This window comes from Talpa occidentalis, unplaced genomic scaffold, assembly GCF_014898055.3.
Source record: "Talpa occidentalis isolate TD23 unplaced genomic scaffold, MPIMG_talOcc4v2.1, whole genome shotgun sequence".
Taxonomy (NCBI): domain Eukaryota; kingdom Metazoa; phylum Chordata; class Mammalia; order Eulipotyphla; family Talpidae; genus Talpa; species Talpa occidentalis.
In genome coordinates this window covers 52,405,030-52,413,141 of record NW_026555331.1, presented here as the reverse complement: position 1 = coordinate 52,413,141, position 8,112 = coordinate 52,405,030, and the positions used below count along the sequence as shown (strand labels likewise).

At 40.0% G+C, this 8,112-nt stretch overlaps 1 protein-coding gene across 1 annotated transcript in view; it reads left to right on the top strand.

The window, feature by feature from the left end:
- The first annotated feature begins 6 nt into the window (after positions 1-6).
- Positions 7-8,112, top strand: part of XKR9 (XK related 9) — an 87,476-nt gene continuing 79,370 nt past the window's right edge. Inside the window, exons 1-3 of the mRNA XM_054692191.1 lie at positions 7-317; positions 2,752-2,889; positions 3,116-3,208. The gene's annotated coding sequence lies outside the window, so the exon portion shown is untranslated. The remainder of the gene's footprint in view (positions 318-2,751; positions 2,890-3,115; positions 3,209-8,112) is intronic.

Genomic DNA, 8,112 nt, shown 5'->3' with positions numbered 1-8,112 from the left:
ACCTGGGGGCCGGAGGCCGCAGGCCCTCAGTCCAGCGGGTTTGGAGGCGTCTGAGCCGTGCGCCCCTGTGGCGCGTCGGAGCGGGGGTTGGGAGTCGTTTGGGGCTCGAGCGTTTTCTGCTTTCTGGGCCACTGGTTGAGTTCGTTGCGGGCCTGAGAGCGGCCACGCGCTGTGGCCTGCACGGGCTCCTCCTCGCCTTCCTGAGCACGCTGGGCTTTGGTGTCCCTACTTGCTTCCATTATTGATAGTTACTGTGGAAAACTATTGCCACCATCAAGATCCTCTACACCACAGGACTGCAACCTGACTGCATAAGGGTACAACCCATTTTTTTAAATTTTATCTCCTACCTTAAAAGTTAACTTCAGAGTTAAACACTGCTGGGAACTTTTTCTTCATAGACTTGAACTGTTTTGTGGTTTTAAAGAACAATTTCTATGTGGTCCTACCTACCCATCTTCATCCCTAGCCCCACTTGCCAAATCTAGAAACAAAGTCTTCCACAATGATGCCTTTCAGCGTCTTTCCACATGAAACTATTATCAAATCCAGGCAATTCTGTCTCCCCCCCCTTTCCCAGTGCCACAATCTCAAAAGGATGTTTACCTCTCCTTACAATTTACAAATCTAGTTAATAGCTCAGTGATTAAGAACATGGTTTTTTTAATTAGAATTTTACCACTTACTACCCGTATGATCATGTACAAGTTATTTCATTACTGTGAGGCTTGAATTCCCTTTTTTTGCCTATTCATTTATTTAAAAAATACTTATTGGATTTCTACCATGTGTTGACACCAGACGTACGGAGCTAAACATTTAATAGCAATTAAATGAAAAGATTCAAGGAGCGTGCTAAGTAGAGTTAGGGCTCCATATTTTTTAGCTAGTATTGTTTTCCTCCTTTCTGTTCAAAGGATTACTATTTTCACTTTCCTTCAAGTCACCCTTTAAGTTTTACATCAGAATGATACCTCTGGCAGGTTCAAAATTTCTCTGTCCTCATGGAAAGCAAGCATGACTGAATCCCCCTATGTGATTTTGACCCTGCCTACCCAAGGAGGTTCAAGCTCTCTCTGTAAGCTCCGGTCTCTTACCAGCATAACTGGCTTCACACAGTAAACATACTACAGTATACTGTCTTCCCATGTTTTTTCCTGGCTTTGTGCCTGCTGCTGCTTCTGTCTGCAATGTTTTCTCCTCTCCCACCATATACTCAGCAAACTCCTGTTGTTCTTTTAAGTCTCATATAACTGACCTCATCTTTGAAAACTTCCCTGACTTCTGTGACTGACCTAGGCAATCTGTTTTATGCTTTGATTGTAGTTTTAAAAACAGTTTTATCAAGATTTAATTTACATCACATAACCCACCAATTTCAAATGTACATATCAATGGTTTAAGCTATTTAAAAAGTTGTTCAACCATCACTATACACTTAACTATAGAATATTTTTAATCATCCCCTAAGGAAACCTTGCACATTTTACTAATCACTCTCTATTAACCTTTACAGTCTTGGTATTTGTTGGCAAGTTAATCTACTTTTCTTCATTTCTAGGTTTGCTTATTCTGGGCATTTCATGTAAATAGAATTGTGCTCTTTTTTTTCACTGACTTTTTTTGCCTTGTGTAATATTTTTGGGGGTTGTTCCACGTTATAGCATGTATCAGTACTTCATTTTTAATGCAAAATAATATCCTTTGTATGGATGTATCACATCTTATTTATCCATCCGTTGATGCACATTTGGTTTATTTCCATGTTTTTTGGCTATTGTGAGTAATGCTGCTATGAACAAGTTTTTATCTGAACACTTGTTTTCAATTTTTTTGGTATATATTCAATAACTAGGAATTGCTGGTCATAAGGTAACTTTATGTTTAATATCCAAAATGACTGCATCATTTTATGATCCCATCAGCAGTGTATTAGGATTCCTATTTTTCCACAACCTTGCCAACATTTGTAATTTTCTGTTGTTTTTTTAATGTATCTCTGTTTTGCAACCATCCCAGGCCAGGTAGGTTCACTGTCAGTTCAGCCAGCTTAAAAGAGAACCTTGGAACACTTGGCATCATCCCCATGGGTTTTTTAATAGTACGCAGGAGAAACAAGACAGTAGGGAGACATCAACTTGGGCCCCTGCGAATCTCTATATGCTTCTTCCTTTGGGCTTTCTCTAGTGTTCTTTAGTAGCCTCTTCCTCTCACAGTCATTGCTTGTCTTCTCTTAGCTATTCTCTACCACACCCGATCTCTGTGTGATGCTGCCCTTATATACTTAGCCTCCAGCCCAAAGGAAGAAGCATATAGAGATTCGCAGGGGTCCCACGTTGCTGTCTCCCTACTGTCTTGTTTTTATAATAATTCAGCTGTAGCTTGTATATCATTTCATTTTTGCAATTATCATACTGTACTTTTTTTAAATTGAGGTAACTGTAGTTCATTGTATATGATTTAGAAGTATAGGATCACACCCTTCATGTTATCACACTGTATTCTAGTTGTTGGCCAGTTTGTCTTCCCACTAGTCTGTGCTCCTCAGGAACAAGAAGTGTTTTTTTTTTTTCATGTTTATATTTCCAACTACTTGGCACTATGCTATCAAATTTTTAGTGCTCCATATTTACTAAGTTGATTGAAAAAAAAAAAGGTTGTACATGGTCTAGAATAAAACCTTAAATTAATTTACCTAACAAACATAAAATTGAATTGAAATATGGTTGTAAATATTTGCTTACTTTACAGATTAAAGAGAATTTCCAATGCTCTAAACAAGTCCTGAGTATGAGGGATAAAACTGTGAACAAGAAAAACAAGTCTTTTTTGTTGAAACTCACATACCTAGAATGGAAGACAAAGAATAAACAAGTAATTACTAATGTGGTCAGTATTTTCAAATTTTTCAAGACTTGCTTGGTGCTGGGTGCAACGTGAGGATTCAAGGTCATCTGGAAATTAATGTTCCACAAAATTGTCTTTTAAAACTGAAATTAATTCTTTCAGACCTTAACATTTAATTATTTTTCACTCTTCAATGAGAAAAGACTACCCCTCCCCCACTGGTCTTCTTTCAGTTACATAAACTTAACCATACTCTTTTTTCTCACAGGACTTGAGATGACCATTGAATTTGGCAAGACAGAGGTTGTGTGGTTGTGCCAGTTAATCCAGTTATCCAGGAAACAGATGCCAAGATAGAGAAGTATAAGATATTTATTGGCAATAGCATTTATAAAAAATAAAGGGGAGAGGAGTCAATAGGGAAAGACTTCAGACTATAATACAGGTTTACCACCTGTGAAAGGAAGGAAGTAACATTGGGTAGGGAGAGCCTCAGACTGGGGTGAAATCTGAGCCAGTTTTGGCCAGTCCATTGGGAAGTGTTTTCTTGGGGGTTGTAGAAGTAAATGGCTGATTGGAGAGGGTTCAAGAGAATGGGAAGTAGTAAGATGGAGGCATGATTGTAAGCAACTCATTTGAGGGGTTTTTCTTGTAAGAAGTGGCAAAAAAAATGGGTAAGTAGCTGGAAAGGGGCCCAGGGAAGGTGTTTGTTTTCTTTTTGGATGTCATCTACATGACATGTTTGCATGCAAAGGGAATGCTATATTAGAGAAGTTTCTTCTGCAGGAGATACTTGCAGAAGCAGAGTCCTTGGGTGTAGGTAAGAGGTGTTGGCATCGAATATACACAGTAACAAGGATGGGTACCCACAGAAACCACAGTTTATAGGTCAGTTGAACATGGCAAGATGAAGTTGTCCTTTTGATATTGCTTCTGTTTTCTCAGTAAAATGTGAAATGAAATCACCAGGGGATAGTATAATGAAATTTGAGGAGAGAATTGGGTAAAATTGTGGGAGAGTGAGTGGATTAGGGGTATGTAATCAGACAGCAGAGCCCACTTGAGACTTGTTGCATAAATTCAAAAACTAGTGAGCAGAGTGACATAATTGTTTCTGGTCATGTCCCCCTACTTGGATGTAAGTGAAGGCAAAGTGTTGGGTTTGCCAGAACCATGATAGAAGGGCAAGAATGTTGAGGATGTTTGTGAGGGAAGGAGTGAGGAAGGAAAGGCTGTCAAGGGGTGGTTGTGCTCCTGTCACCCTGAACTCTACAATCCACCCTTCTCTGTTGTAAAAGCAAACCTCTGCAGACTGTATCACTGAGGCAGCTTTGTCCTCTGGCTTCTAGTTGAGTCTGGCCAATGAAACACACTGGCTAAAAATCAGAGGAGAGAGTTTTAAGAATTCATTCTCCTTTGATCTTCTTTGCTTTCCTATGGTTCTGGCAGTGTCTGTGTTCTCCTGTGACCGTAGCCCTTGCTAGTTAAGCTTCCTCTCAGGGTTCTAGCTTGCTTTGAACTCAATGATTTTATTCTGTCCCCTATGTCTTCAGGCTGTTGTAAATAATGGTTTCTCACAATCTCTCAGGGCCTTCCTGTCTCTTGTTGGTTTCCTCAACCTGCCCATTCCTCCACTAGGCCCTTCATTAAACTCTTTCCAGTTAAATTCTTCTGAGTGTGCATTATTTACCAGTTTTCTGATAGAGAATAGAGAAATAGTGCAAAGGCCTATTGTGAAATAGTGCTAGTTGACAGAAGAGGAAGTTGTTAGGGATAGGTTGCTGGGGATGAGTTCAGAGGTTATGGGGACATTAGTAATGAAACTGGAAGGGTATGATGGAGGACACTGAGAGTGGCTGAGATGAAGGGAGGAGGAGTACCTTGAAAGTAAGGAGTCAAGGCATCAGAGGCAAGAGTGCTCAACACACACTTTACATGGTAAGTCACCAAGAATGATCTAGGAGTAAATGACCAACCAGTGAGTGGGCCAGGTGCTCACACTGCACATGAATGGAGTCAGAGAGGTTAGCAGGTGATTGCCATGGAGAGTGGGTAGTGGGTAACATAGTTGGAGGACATAAGCTTCCAGAAAAGCTGAAGGTTTTGAGCAACAAAGGAGAACTGTTAGCAATTAAGATCATGAAAATCACCCACTCTACCCCTAAGCTCAGTGGTATATGGGGCGTGGGAAGGAGAGAACAGCTTCCTTTTAGGAAGACTATAAGGAAAGCAGGTTTTAGTTGTCAGTTAGGGCTGCTCCCAAGTTTTGGCACAGAGGGTGAAGAAAACATTTAGAAAGAGGTGGGGGGTATAGAGGATTTAGCAGATGATGCAGTTGGGGGGCTCGGGGTTCCAGTGGAAAGGTTTTGGGGAAGAGAAGGTAATGATGATGAAGGGCACTGTAGAGTCTTCTGGAGGGGACTAGGGAGGGACGGTTCTGAGGCATGGTGGAATTATCCTGATGGTCTTTTAGGGGGACATAGGGGAATCAATTCTAATTTTACCTTTCTTTTTAGGGATTACTTCTTAAGTTTCTAGGGAAGGATGACCTCCTGAGGGTGGGTCATAGTGGTGAAGAAGGTGGTCTTACAAAAGATCTTGGGGCTCTGGAGACCTCTTTTAAGCAAATCGATTGCTTATGAGTGTCCAGCTCTGGAAGCCATTCTCTGGAAGCCATTGTGTGTCCAGCAGGGTGCTGACTGCTTTGAATAGTAACCATTTTCTAGATGAGTGCTATTTTGTAAAATGTAGCTTGGATTTTGAAATGTTGGGATTCTTAGGGCACTTTTCGTGATTTAAAAAAGAACAGAAACAGTTATTTGGAATTGGGTCTATTCAGGAAAATCTGTGGCATAGGGTTGCTATAATTATGAGAAAAAGGAACAGAAAGACAATCTTGGCCTTCAAAGAGATTCTTTCTAGCTGACTATACAAGATACATATAAGAAAGAAAAACCAGTTCTGAGATAATGTGAAAGTGAGTGCAAGAAAGTGCCTAATAGAAGAGTTGAAATCGAACTGTTGGGTTGCAATCTCTTCTAGGAGGCAAAAGAATGAAGAAACTAATGTCTGTTTCATGCCTACCATGTTCCAGGTGTTTGCTTTCACAAGTTATATCATTTAGTCTTTATAGAAACCCTATGAAATAGGTGTTATTATTTTAATTTAAAAATGGAGAAACTGAAGCTCAGAGATATTAATTTGCCTAAAGTCACAGGGCTAGTAATCTCTTTGTCTGCCAAACTCATTTTTGTTTCATATAAACAGTCACCCAGGATCTTCACTTTCCAGGAAGACCCTGAACTTCTAAAGAGTGATGATTCTCAACTTAGTTTATTCAAGGGACTGGCTCCTGCCCTGATAGAAACAAAGCCCTTCACCCCCTTATCACCTCCCAACCCCTTTTTAAAGGAAGTCATTTAGCTCTTTACATGCTACTTATATCATTTACAGTAAGTTTAAAAACATAAAATTGCACTCATATCATGAGGAAATTGTACTTCTATGAGGAAGCAAAACTACTCCCTGAATAATTGGATATTCTATAATTTTCCTGAGTATACATTTTACTGCTGTGGAATCTACAAACCAAATTTATAATCAATGTTGTTACTTGTAGGTAGGATTGATTGGAGATGACACATCACACTCAGAGGTGGACCTGGCAGTTTGAGGGAGAGCTGGTTGTTAAGGGTCATGCAAAGTCTGTGATGCACCCAGACTACTCCTGTGTCCCTCTAGGAGTCAGGCTGTGATCCCACCTCTAGAAGAGTGAGGAGCCTAAGGTGGAGTTTCACTCCTTTTTTAACCTATATTTGACTTCACTTTATTTAGCTTCTCTTTATTTAATAATCAAGGGCCTGAGTTAATACTTACGATGGATGAAAGATCAGTTTCAGAAAGTGGTGAACGCAAAATAATTAAACAGAAATAGGAAGTGTAAATGCTTTCAGGAAGTTTAGCTTTATAAAAAATACTTAGCTTTGAAGGAGGGGAGATAGCAGGGTATGTACTAAGGAGGAATAAGGGAGTTAGGTTTGGTTTTATGTTTGCCTTTGTATGATGTGACAGTTGAACATATTTAGATGATAAGGAGGGAAGAGAGGGGAATGTTGAAGAAATTGGGAGAATGGGCAAAGGTGGAAAAAATTGATGAAATGATATCTCTGAGGTTTGGTATCTACCTGAACAGAACAAGAACATTAGCATTACTTAGGAGAAGATAACTCTTTTCCCACTGAAAGGAAGGAGAGAAGAAGGAAGTGCACTGGGGACAAGGCAGTGATTTGAACTGAGAGTGGATATTTTTCCACATGGGTGAGGAGATCAGGAGGGGCAATGCAAGGAAGACTGTGAGCCAAATTCCTGTTTGAATGAATGAGTGGGGAGTAACAGCAATAGGGGTGGAGGGAAAAATGGCTCGGTAAGGGGTTTTTCACGAGTAGGGTGACACTGTAATGTCCTTTCAAGAAGGTCCTAATTCTCACGAACTAACAGGAGAATGGTGGTAGGTAGGTTCCTGGGAAGGTTGGCACATAGGAAACACAGCTACAGATTTGGGGGGTACTTTATAAGGTAATTGGGCACTTAAATCCCAAGGTGGTCATCCAACAGATCACTTTCATCTGAGGAGAATGAATAATGAGAGCATTCTGTGCCCAATGCTTTCCCAAACTGCTTCTAAAACTAGATGGTTTTATGCCTCAGGGAATTTGTGATTTGTTAAACTGAGTTGATACCTTGTAGCCACCAGGGTGAGCAGACAGTTCCCTGACTCACCCGGTGCTTCCCTCAGCAGTGTATTTCGTCAGACTGCCTATTCTGTTCCCTGCTTTGTCTATGGTGAATCCTCTCACCCTCCCGAGTATCTGGCCTATACCCAGGTTCTTGTATAAATTAAAAAAAAGAAAAAGAAAAAAAGAAATGGTGGCTGGCTCATGAGTAGTTTAACCAAGGTCCTGGGGAGGTGTCCAAGAATTCTTTGGAGTTGTTTTCTTGTTCACATCAGCCAATGTGTAAGATAAAGCTTACAGTTTATATCAAAACAATTAAAATGTACACAGTTCTCTGCAGTCCCCAAAGCAGTTGATATAAATTATTAGTTTAGCTTCATATCAACCTAGAACATAATGTTTATTGCTATTTCAAAAAATGAAACATGCTCAGTAAAATAACTTGTTTGAAGATAAAGAATGTGAAATTAACTTACAAAGTTATGGTAAGATTTTACACAAGAGTAACTATGGTATTTTGTGGAGTTTAACT